This window comes from Oryx dammah, unplaced genomic scaffold (genome assembly GCF_014754425.2).
Source record: "Oryx dammah isolate SB20612 unplaced genomic scaffold, SCBI_Odam_1.1 HiC_scaffold_13, whole genome shotgun sequence".
NCBI lineage: Eukaryota > Metazoa > Chordata > Mammalia > Artiodactyla > Bovidae > Oryx > Oryx dammah.
This window is the reverse complement of record NW_024070197.1, coordinates 56,565,402-56,576,979: the sequence shown is the minus strand read 5'-3', so window position 1 is coordinate 56,576,979 and position 11,578 is coordinate 56,565,402. Positions and strand designations below refer to the sequence as shown.

Here is an 11,578-nt window from a genome sequence, read left to right as displayed (position 1 = left end):
GGTGCCCCAGTGGGTCCTCCTGAATCCCGGCAGCTCCCTGGGAACTGCTCCATGTGAGCTTGAGGACAGGGGAGCAGACTTGTGTCCATGCTCATTCCTGGGAAAACAGGATGAGCAATGCCCTCTGGGGCTGTAGAAGCCGGGAGTGAGGCGTGGTGGCCAGAGCTGGTTAGGGCAGAAGAGAGTAGCACTTAACGCGGCCCGCTTTGGGCTTTGTAATGGGTCAAATTGTGCCCCTCCAGAAATGGCCAAGGAGGGATTCCCTGATGGTCCAGTGGTTAGGACTCTGTACTTCCACTGCCAGGGGCCCGGGTTCGATCCCTGATTGGGGAACTAAGATGCCACATGCCACACTCACGGCCAAAAAAAAGAAGAAGGGAAAAAAAAAAGGTCTAAGTCCTAGCCCCCAGTACCTCCAAATAAAGACTGTCACTGTATTTGGAAATAGGGTTGTTGCAGATGTAGTAAGTTGAAATGTGGTCAAGCTGGAGTAGAGTGGGCCCGTTATCCAGTAAGACTGTGTCCTTATAAATAAAAAGGGGAAGTTGGGGACAGCACATGTAGGGAGGATGCCCTGGACTTAAAGGCAGGGCTTGGGAAGATGCCCCTGTGTACAAGCCAGAGATGGCCAGCAAACCCTGGGGAGCGAGACAGGCGCGGAACAGACACTTCCCTTGGCCCTCGGACGACAGCAACCCTGCTGAGCCTCCAGAGCTGTGAGAGATGTCTCTGCTGTGCAACCCGCCCAGTTCACGGTGCTCTGTGACAGCACCCTCGGACAGGGGTTTGGGTGGCGACGGGCCAGAATCTTGGGTTGGTGGCCTCCTCTGGGATCCCTGGGGCAGGTTACCTTCCTTCTTTGAGTCTGGGGCCTAGAACCCGAGACTCAGGGGGCCCGTCTGGATAAAGCCCAGCCAGGTCCCCCGGATGCGTTACCTGGACATCTGGAGGTGGTGGGAAACTGGAAGCGGTGCCCCCTTAGCTCTGGATACTGGACTGAGTTGCCCATTTTGGGCTCAGTGCCAGACACACAGCAGAGGCAGCCGGAATCCCATGAGGCACTGAAACAGAATTCCAGAGAGATCAGGACAAAAGACGGAGGAGAGAGGAGGCTTTGTGCAGACCCTGCCTCGGCTCCTGTTCCTCCCGGGGCCTGGCTGTTCCGTGCCGGCTGGGTTCTGACGTGTATGTCCTTTCTGAAGACTCTCCTTCCTCCAGGTGTCACAGAACAGTACGCTAGCTGATCTCTTTGCCTGTCTTTGGAAGTGCTTTGAAACTTGTAAAGTGGGGAACACGTTTTCTCAGCAACAGCCACCTTATTGAACACCTGCTGCGTGCAGGTAAAGAAGCTGTAAGTCCTGCCCTAGGTGGTCCAGGCCAGGGCAGTGCCACAGGGCAGCGTGGGGAGGCAGTGGCAATGCCGTCCTGCCCCCGCCCCCGCCCAGTTCAGAATGGGACAGGCCGGCAGGCAGGGCTCCAGTGTTGCCCACTGTCGACTAGAAGAGGTTTTATGAGACGCCAGAGACAGCATTCATCCCCTTCCTCATCTTTTTTCTCTTTTTGAGAAACGTGAGCTACCAGCAAAATTATGAAAAGCATAACTGGGGCTAAAACAGGCAGCGCTGGGAACTCCCTGGCAGTCCAGTGGTTAGAAGTCCAGGCTCTCACTGCCAAGGGCCCGGGTCGAGGAACTAAGATCTTGCATGCCATGAAGCATGACCCAGATAAATAAAATAGGCAGGGACTGCCCTGGAGGTCCAGAGACTAAGACTCCAGGCTCTCAGTGCCAAGGGCCCGGGCTTGATCCCTGGTCAGGGAACTAGATCCCATCCCACATGCCGCAACTAAGAATTCACAGGCTGCAACGAAAGATCCTGCGTCCTGTAAGATTCTGCACTCTACAGTGAAGATCTGAGCGCCACAACTCAGACCCAACGCACAGATGAGTAAGTAAATAAATATTTAAAACAAATAAAATAGGCAACGTGGCAGGGTGGCTAAGAGAGGGAGGCTAGTACTAAACTGACCAGGTTCAAGTGTGACCTTGGGCAAGTTAATGAACCTCCCTACTCGTCAACTTCCTCATCCATACAATGGAGACAATAAACCCCACTGCAATTTCGTGAGGATTAATTTAAAGGAATCAACACAGGCAAAGTGTTTATACTAGTGGCTGGCACATAGTAAGACATATGTAGGTATTTGCTATTGTTAATAAAGTAAATGCACAAGGTTGGGGAACACAATGAAAGAAGTGGTTATTATTTGGGATAAGACGTTTCTTGGGGGACTGTCCAGCTCACAATGACCCACCTGACCATCCTCACCTCTAAGGAGTGGGCGCCAGCATCCATATTCGGACAGCTTAGCTCAGACACTGGCTGGGGTGGGCATCTGGGCCATTTGAGCAACTAAATTCTTCCCTTAGAACTGGACCAAAGAAAGAACTCCCAGTAACTACATATAACATTGTATATGTAATTTTTCAAGTCTCCTATAAATGCGTTATCATATTTTCCTAATTTAAAAGATAGATAGAAAGAGCTCGTAGATTGTTGATCTCAGCGGATCTCTCGAGGGGTCTCCTTCTGTCAGGCTGAAGTGACACAGCAGAGGAAGTCTGGATGCAGGGTAAGAAGACGCAGAGAGAAGCAGGCACACAGAACTGAGAGAAGGGCCCTGGTTTCTGGCCGTTTCTGAGTCCTGTCTACCTTTATGTTCTTAGGGGTCCTGTGAGACACCCTTGATTCCTTCTAAGCCATTTCCACTCTATTTGAAGCTACCTTGGTTGGTTTCTGTTGCAGCAGGGGTCTCGGTGAGCACCCTGATGCTGCAGCCTGCCCTCGCTCGTTTCTCTGAATCTGTGAGGGTCTGCTCACCAGAGCTACAAGAAAACATCCACTCCTCTCCCTTCAGCCCAGGCAGACTGCAGTTTCAGTTTCACAGCTGCCATGAAGTTCAGTTTCGTGGCTGAAGAAAGAAGGAACCAGGAGTTGAGCAACCCGGCTTCCCTACCATGCACCGGGCACTTCTTCCTAAACCTCGTTCTGAGCACTTGACATGCATTGTCTCATTTGCTTGATTGTGATTATCAGACTGGATCTCTGCTTCACAGATGAAGAGACTGAGGCTTCTGAGAAGTTAAGAGGTTCGGGTAGTGTCACCCAGCTAAGTCAGGTGGACAGCTGGGATCCAAATCCAAAGTTTGTGCTCTCAGCCTCCTTCCCATCCCTCCTGGAGCCCCTGGATTCCATCCTCCTGTTCTCCTGCTCTGGGATCCTGGACAGACCCTTGATCATGTCTCGGCTCATGAAAGGGGATGTGGCTAGGTTTTGAAGAGCCACACATACTCCACACATGTTAACACGCCGCTCCCCCCTCCCCGCCCCCCGCCATACTTCCTTTCCTTGCTTCTTAGCAACTGACTCAGAGCGGATGGAGGGGAAAGAAGTGAGGTCACATTTAAATTGGTCAATTTGAGCAGCTCACCGCAAAGGCTGGTGTGGGAGAGAGATGCAATTAATCTGAAAAACACAGTGGTTTTTATTTTTAAAAATATGATCCGTGGCCTTCAAACCTCTGTGCGGCTGTGCCAGGCATCCATTTCCACGCGTCAGCAGCAGCCTGGCATTTCATAAAGTCCCTGTGAATTTTTTAAAAAATGAATGGCATTTGTCTTTTTTCAAAAGTAAAACAAATCAATACATGTTCCTTGTAAAAAATTTGGGCTTGGCGGGTGGGAAGAGAGCAGAAAGAGGACAACAGTATTTACCCATAAGTCTTGCAGCCATGTAATGGATAGATTAGTCAGCCACGAAAGGAACAGACCACAATACGTGCACCAACACGGATGGATCGCCAAAAGTGTTATGGTGCGTCAGAGGTCAGACCCAAAGGAGGGTGTATCTTCTGACTCTATTTATATGAACTTCAAGAAGGGGTGAAACTATCTATAGTGACAGAAGGCAGACGGGGGGATGTCTAGGCCAGCAAGTGGGTGGCTGGGATCAACAGCAGAGGAGCAGGAGAAGCTTTGTTTGGGTTGTGAGAATGTTCTATATTGGTGTCTTGATTCGGGTGGTGGTTACCTCGGTGTAGACCTTCATCAACACTTATCAACCTGTTCTTTTTAAACGGGTGACTTTTATTTCATGTAAATTGTATTTTGATAATGTTGATTTCAAAAGGCAAAAGAATGACTTATAATCCCACCCACTGCAGAGATAACTGCTATTAAGGTTTTGGTGTGTGTATGTAAATCAATTAACTGACTGTGTGTATCAAAGATTCAGTTCAGTTCAGTTCAGTCGCTCAGTCATGTCCGACTCTGCGACCCCATGAATCGCAGCACTCCAGGCCTCCCTGTCCATCATGAACTCCCAGAGTTCACTCAAACTCATGTCCATCGAGTCCATGATGCCATCCAGCCATCTCATCCTCTGTCGTCCCCTTCTCCTCCTGCCCCCAATCCCTCCCAGCATCAGGGTCTTTTCCAATGAGTCAACTCCGCATGAGGTGGCCAAAGTACTGGAGTTTCAGCTTCAGCATCACTCCTTCCAATGAACACCCAGGACTGATCTCCTGTAGGATGGACTGATTGGATCTCCTTGCAGTCCAAGGGACTCTCAAGAGTCTTCTCCAACACCACAGTTCAAAAGCATCAATTCTTCGGGGCTCAGCTTTCTTCACAGTCCAACTCTCACATTCACACATGACCACTGGAAAAACCATAGCCTTGATTAGATGGACCTTTGTTGGCAAGGTAATGCCTCTGCTTTTGAATATGCTATCTAGGTTGGTCATAACTTTCCTTCCAAGGAGTAAGCGTCTTTTAATTTCATGGCTGCAGTCACCATCTGCAGTGATTTTGGAGCCCCGAAAAATAAAGTCAGCCACTGTTTCCCCATCTATTTGCCATGAAGTGATGGGACCGGATGCCATGATCTTTGTTTTCTGAATGTTGAGCTTTAAGCCAACTTTTTCACTCTCCTCTTTCACTTTCATCAAGAGGCTTTTGAGTTCCTCTTCACTTTCTGCCATAAGGGTGGTGTCATCTGCATATCTGAGGTTATTGATATTTCTCCCAGCAATCTTGATTCCAGCTTTTCTCATGATGTACTCTGCATATAAGTTAAATAAGCAGGGTGACAATATACAGCCTTGACGTACTCCTTTTCCTATTTGGAACCAGTCTGTTGTTCCATGTCCAGTTCTAACTGTTGCTTCCTGACCTGCATGTAGGTTTCTCAAGAGGCAGGTCAAGTGGTCTGGTATTCCCATCTCTTTCAGAATTTTCCACAGTTTATTGTGATCCACACAGTCAAAGACTTCGGCATAGTTAATAAAGCAGAAATAGATGTTTTTCTGGAACTCTCTTGCTTTTTCGATGATCCAGCAGATGTTGGCAATTTGATCTCTGGTTCCTCTGCCTTTTCTAAACCCAGCTTGAACATCTGGAAGTTCACAGTTCACGTACTGCTGAAGCCTGGCTTGGAGAATCTTTAGCATTACTTTACTAGCGTGTGAGATGAGTGCAATTGTGCGGTAGTTTGAGTATTCTTTGGCATTGCCTTTCTTAAGGATTGGAATGAAAACTGACCTGTGGCCACTGCTGAGTTTTCCAAATTTGCTGGCATATTGAGTAACAAAGATTAGTTTTAGATAAACGTTCAATCCTCTGTAATACATTTTTTTTTAAAAATTAACCTCAGGGACTTCCCTAGCAGTCCAGTGGTTAAGACTTCACCTTCCAATGAATCAGGTACAGGTTTGATTCCTGGTTGGGGCCCTCATACACCTTGGGGCCAAGAGACCCAAAAGATAAAAAAACAGCAGCAATATTGTGCCTCCAAATCTCCCAAACTAGAGAAGTAGGGGTTGTGGCAGGTCATCACTCAGCTACCCAGTACACAGGCTGCTAAGTAGGAAATGGGGCTCCTACGCCCCCTCCGTCCCTCCCCACCCATGAACCTAGAAAATGGGCTGACTTCACATCAGCTCAGAAGTGGGAGGGGGATGTTCCCTGACTTCAGGATGAAAACATGACTCCTCTCCTTATACCAGGAGAATAAGCACATTATTTGATCAGTACATTAAATGCCATCAGTACAGAGTGTGTGTTCCATTATGCTGGTGTCTCATGCCTGTTAAAAATGAGGCTCAAGAATACTCTCCTGGATGATGTAATTTTGAGACGGAGTTTTCAGTTGGAGCTTTGGGAATGTTCCCCCAAAACAGCAGTTCCATGGGGGCAGCTATGAAATTAAGAACAAATAATTCTGCCTCTAGCGCCTGGCATATGATTACAGGCATAGCTTCATGCCATTAAGGGGCTCCAGAAACATGACTCCAAACAGGTTGCATCTCATTTCATCCTGTGACTTCCTGTGTTCCTTGACAGCCTGATAAAGCTGACTGTGAGTTTCCTCCGGCCCCTGGGAAGTGGCATCTGAGGAAGGACGTGCCGTTGCATGAGTGTGGACAATATAATCTCCCCCAGACTGTGAACCACAGGACGCCTGGGGAGCAGCCTGTACTGGCTGAGAAGGTGCGAAAAACATTTTCCTTCAAACCAGGGGTTCTCAATCAGGGCTGATTCTGCCTCCCAGGTGACATGCGGTAATGTCTGGAGACATTCTGTTTGTCGCAAATCGTGGCTGCTCCTGGCATCTATGGGTTAGGGCCAAGGATGCTGCTGAACACCCTCCAGTGCCCCGGGCAGCTGTCTGCTGCCAGGAATGATCCAGCCCTTAAATGTTCGTAGAGGCCAAAGTTGAAACCCCTGCAAAGACGCTGTACTGAGTGTCCTTGCTCCAGTTGTTGGGCAACATGAGCTTGAGAAGGGCTGTAATCAGGGCTTTGGGAACACGGGTTCGAAGATGACAGTGGTCACATGAAAATACAATGCTTATTCTACGTGCTCACCCAGTGCTGGGCTGTAAGCTCATTTAATTCCTATGACTCTGGGAAAAGGTGCTGTTGTAATCCCATTTTACAGCAAATCAACCAAAGATACACACATCTGGTAAATGGAAGGGCAAGGAGTTTGTTTTCTTCTCAGCACACTTTTTTTTGGGGGGGTGAAGGGGGAGGAGAGGTGTCCGATTCCCCTCACTCAACTCTGAGCCTCACGAGGGCAGCACCTTGTGTGAGCTGGACCTATAGTCCCCAGCAAAGTCCTTGGCCCTCAGTAGGTGCTGACACAGGTTTAATGGAATTGAATGAAGGCAGGCAGGAAGCAGGGCAGTATTGCCTAATGATTAGAATGTTGGCATTGCAGTTTGATTTCCAACCATTCAACAGATAACCATCATGCAGCTTCTATAGTCCAGAACAGGCAGGGACCTGTTGGAGCTGACCTATGCTCGCCCATGAGAGCTGACTGTTTTTCAGGAATTTTGCAAGCTGGTTGTCAGAGCCATTAAACAGGATGGAATTAATATCAAATTACATTTAAATAAATTGTATCTTTAAAAAGGTAATAAAACTCATCAGTTCAGTCCAGTTCAGTTGCTCAGTCGTGTCTGACTCTTTGCGACCCCATGAACCGCAGCACACCAGGCCTCCCTGTCCATCACCAACTCCCCACTTCCTAATTATTTTACTAGCATTTCTGTTCCGAAGGTTATTTATGCCTATTTCAGGGGTCGCCAAACTTCTTCTGTAAAAGGGCCAGATAGAAATATTTTAGGCTTTGCAAGCCCTGAGCTGAGACCCCTCTGCCCCTGTTTCGTGCCCCTCGGAATGTTGTATCTGTAGGGTGGAAACACTGCAATCGGGTACGTCTCTTCCCAATTCTCCATGTTCAGTGAGGCCTGCTGATAACCTGAAGATGGCTGTGGTGGGAATATTTCCACCAGGGAGATTGTCAAATGCTATAAATCAGCAACCCCCCAACCCCCTCAAGCTGATGCTTAAACATTCACCAGCACACTGCTGGACACAGTGATGGGCAGAACTGGAACAGATCCTGCCCTCTTGGAGGATACAGTGTGTTGGGTTTGTGGAGCATTTCGTGGAGAGGGGAGGAGGGAACTGGGCAAAGGACCTATGGGCGTGTGTTAGGTAGAAGCAGACGCCTAGGTGGCCCTCTCTCAGGGCTAGTCATTGGCTCTCACGCTCTCCTCCCCACCGGGGACTTTGCGACTTCCTCACGTCCCTTTGTAGGCTGCCAGGGCAGCAGGTCTGTCTTTCCCCTCTGAGTTGGCTCCAGGGGGTGACCTGAGGGACCTCAGGGTTGAGCTGTGAGCTGTTTCCCGCTCCCTCACTACATGCCCCCAGCGTCTAGCATGGAGTAGTATCTTCACCAACACGGCCCCGAGTGAATCCGTGGTACACTGTTGATCCAAGTGGAAGAGGAACTTGCAGTGAGCCGGTGAGAGCAGAACGTTGGTCTTTGGGACGGGCTCAAACGAGGGGCTGCCGGCAAAGATTGGAGAACATGGAAGCTTTGTCTGGTGATCTTTGTGAGTCAGCTGGCCCATGAGCCCCGGGAGAGTGATGGGTTCGTGACCTTGCCTGTCGGTCCTACTGCTCCATGACCCTCTCAAGTTTGATGCCAGGAGGGTGACCTCTAAGGGACCTGCACTATTGCTGGCAGAATCTGGACTCCTGTGGCACCGAGGGTGACCTGGGTACCTGAGGCATTGGTGGAAACTCAGTGGGCTTGTGTCTCTTACAGAGGCTGGAGGGCTGCAGGGAGGGGGCTTCTGATGGAATCTGACAGCTGGATTTACTCATTTTTAGGTCAAGAACCTGGGCCATTGGGAGGTGAGGGACTCTGCATATCACTGAGTATAAGCGCATTCCATCTCCTCGCAGCCTCGCTCACTGACCTCAATCTACTGCCTAAGCAACAGGGGACAGGTGAGCCTGACCACAGGTCACTGTGTATTTGCTTGCAAGCACGAGGGCTACTGTTGACCAGGAACTCCTGCTTTCAGTTTCCAGGGAACTTCTTATAGTACCTTGTGGGCTCCATGTCACTGACCTCAAACTCAAACCAAGAAATATTATTGAAAGATATATTGATCAAATTCAGCACTTTTCTTCCTGAGCCTCTGCTCAGGAAAACATTACAAAAGGAGTGGGAAAGACATGGTCAGACAGAATTTTGGGTCAAAATCTTGGCTAAGATCCTCATGTTTGTCTAAACCTCAACTTCCTCATCCTTAAGATGGAGATGGTAATTTCTGTCTTCTGGGTTGGTTGAGAGGAAGAAAAGAGAACAAATTTATAACTCCCCTAGCATAGTACCTGGCAGTTTATCACGCTGTTCCTATTCAATGCTTACAGATCAAGCACCATAAGAAGCAGTGCTGAGGAGGTCTGGATGAAATCTGAAATTGCATCCTGGTAAATCTCATTCTGCTGAAGTTCTGCCCCCTGAATGGGGAGAGGAGGGTCCACAGATGTCCCTCAAGTGGACAGCAGCTGCTCTGTCTGCCATCGAGCCTCCCCACTCATGATTTCCTGTTGCACCCCATCACCTCCTTCCTGGGTACCCTCGACAGCCTCTCCACCAGCCTCCCTGCCTCCAGGCTGCTGCTTTGCAAACCTTGTCCATGTGCTGTGGCCAGTGACCTGGATGAAAGTGACATCTACAAGTCACTCCCCTGGATGGCCTGTGTGATGGCTTCCCACTGCTCTCAGGGGAGAGTCTGGTCCCTGGGCCTGCACTTCAGGGCACTGCTTGCTCTACCCCTGCTCACCTCTAGGGCCTTTGCCCTGCACCCTCCGGGCTCTTTCTGTGCCGTGGCAAAATGCCTGCCGTTTCCTGCATGGGCTGAGGGTCTTCCCTGATTCCTAATGACCACTTGGAGTCAGGACATGTCCATAGTGCCACAGCACACACCTGCAAACCTCTCCCCACCCCCACCCCCCATTCCTGTAGTGCCATGAGGAGTATGGTAATTGTCTTTACATGGCCTTAGACGCTGAGCTTCGCACCTGGGCCGGGTCCTGATTAGCCACATGAGGCTGGCAGCCTCTCTGTATCCTTACCTGCAGGAGAGGATGGTGATGGGTCAATCCTGTATCATAGTGTTGCTGTGAGAAGGAAAAGCTGTATGTGTGCTTAGGATGCTTGAAATTATTCCTGCAATTGGCAAACAGCAGCTCAATAAAGGTCTGAACAACTGATCTAACCCCCTTAAATGGGCTTCCCAGGTGGTAAGGAACCTGCCTGCCAATGCAGGAGATGTGAGACGTGGGTTCGATCCCTGGGTCAGGAAGATCTCCTGGAGGAGGGCATGGCAACCCCCTCCAGTATTCTGGCCTGGAGAATCCCAGGGACAGAGGAGCCTGGCAGGCTACAGTCCACGGGGTCGCAGAGAGTCAGACACGACTGAAGCGACTGAGCAGGCACGAACCCTCTTAAAGGTATGGCCTGGAGCTGTGTCATCAGTTAGGGACTCCTGCTTGACTCCTTCTTGGTTGATGGTTTTCTCAAGGCTGTTGAAGTTCAGAACTTGAAGAAGAGAAATTGCCAGCAGGTTGTAGGGAGTCAGTGAATTCCCCATTTCCCCACCTCATTTGCCTCCCCCTGGCTCATGAGAGATCAGCTCTGCACATCTATCTCCCGGGCAGCCTGCATGTTTCTTCTCTGCAGAGGGACACACATCGGGCCCTGACTTCCACCCAGGTGCCAGCCCTGGCCCGGCTTGGGTGAGTATCTTTTGGGAAGCCCTAACCTCGTGTGTTCTGGAGCAGGGGAAAGGGACAATCCCCACTGAAGGGCTGCCGTGGACAGACTTTGGCATTTATGATGCAATTCAATGCATGCTCACACACCCGTGTGTCCACTTACAGAGGCACCTTCACTAAACAAAAAGGCACAGATCTGGGGGTTTTAATGCTATTGACTGTAGAAGTGTGTGGATGTGAGGAACCCAACCCCAGAGCTGAGCACTGGCTAGGTAGCTCTGGGTACCTTTTCCGATGGCACACAGGGACTATTTCTTGTTGCACAGCTGGAATGCCCCTGTGACGTGGCAGTTCTTTCCCTGAGGGTGCTTCCAATATGGTTCTCTCACAGCCCTGCAGGGCCTGGGAATGCAGACAGAAATGACCCAGCCTGAAGGGAGAGGAAAAAAGGTCTGGGCCGCTGGGGTGCAGGCAGAGCGGGCGCCTATAACGCTGGAGAGGGATTCCGTGTCTAGGTTCCTGTTAGGAACTGATCAGACTCTAGGAGGAGAAGGAAAGCAAGGGGGGATGGTGGCTGGGGAGCCTGTCTCCTCTCCGCAGAAGCTCGAGGACCCCAAGGGCAGACAGACATCTGTAAATGACCAGAAGGCCCGTAGAGTCCCACTGGCTGAGCCAGGGTGTGTGTGGCTCATTATTTGGATACCTGATGGGACATTTGCAATTCCAGGGAATATCTATGTCGCGTGGCCCTAGAGGTGGGCGGCCAGAGCTGAGCGGGGGTGGACGGTCACCTGGCCATCCAGGTGGGCAGCCAGAGCTGGGCAGGGGTGGAGGCTCACCTGGCCATCCAGGTGGGCGGCCAGAGCTGGGCAGGGGTGGAGGCTCACCTTGCCATCCAGGTAGGCGGCCAGAGCTGAGCGGGGCTGGGGGGGGG

At 50.3% G+C, this 11,578-nt stretch overlaps 1 non-coding gene across 1 annotated transcript; it reads left to right on the top strand.

Moving 5' to 3' along the window:
* Window positions 1-260: 260 nt before the first annotated feature.
* TRNAG-UCC lies at window positions 261-333 on the top strand. Its single transcript has one exon. It is a non-coding gene; the product is annotated as a tRNA-Gly (tRNA).
* The last annotated feature ends 11,245 nt before the right edge of the window (window positions 334-11,578 follow it).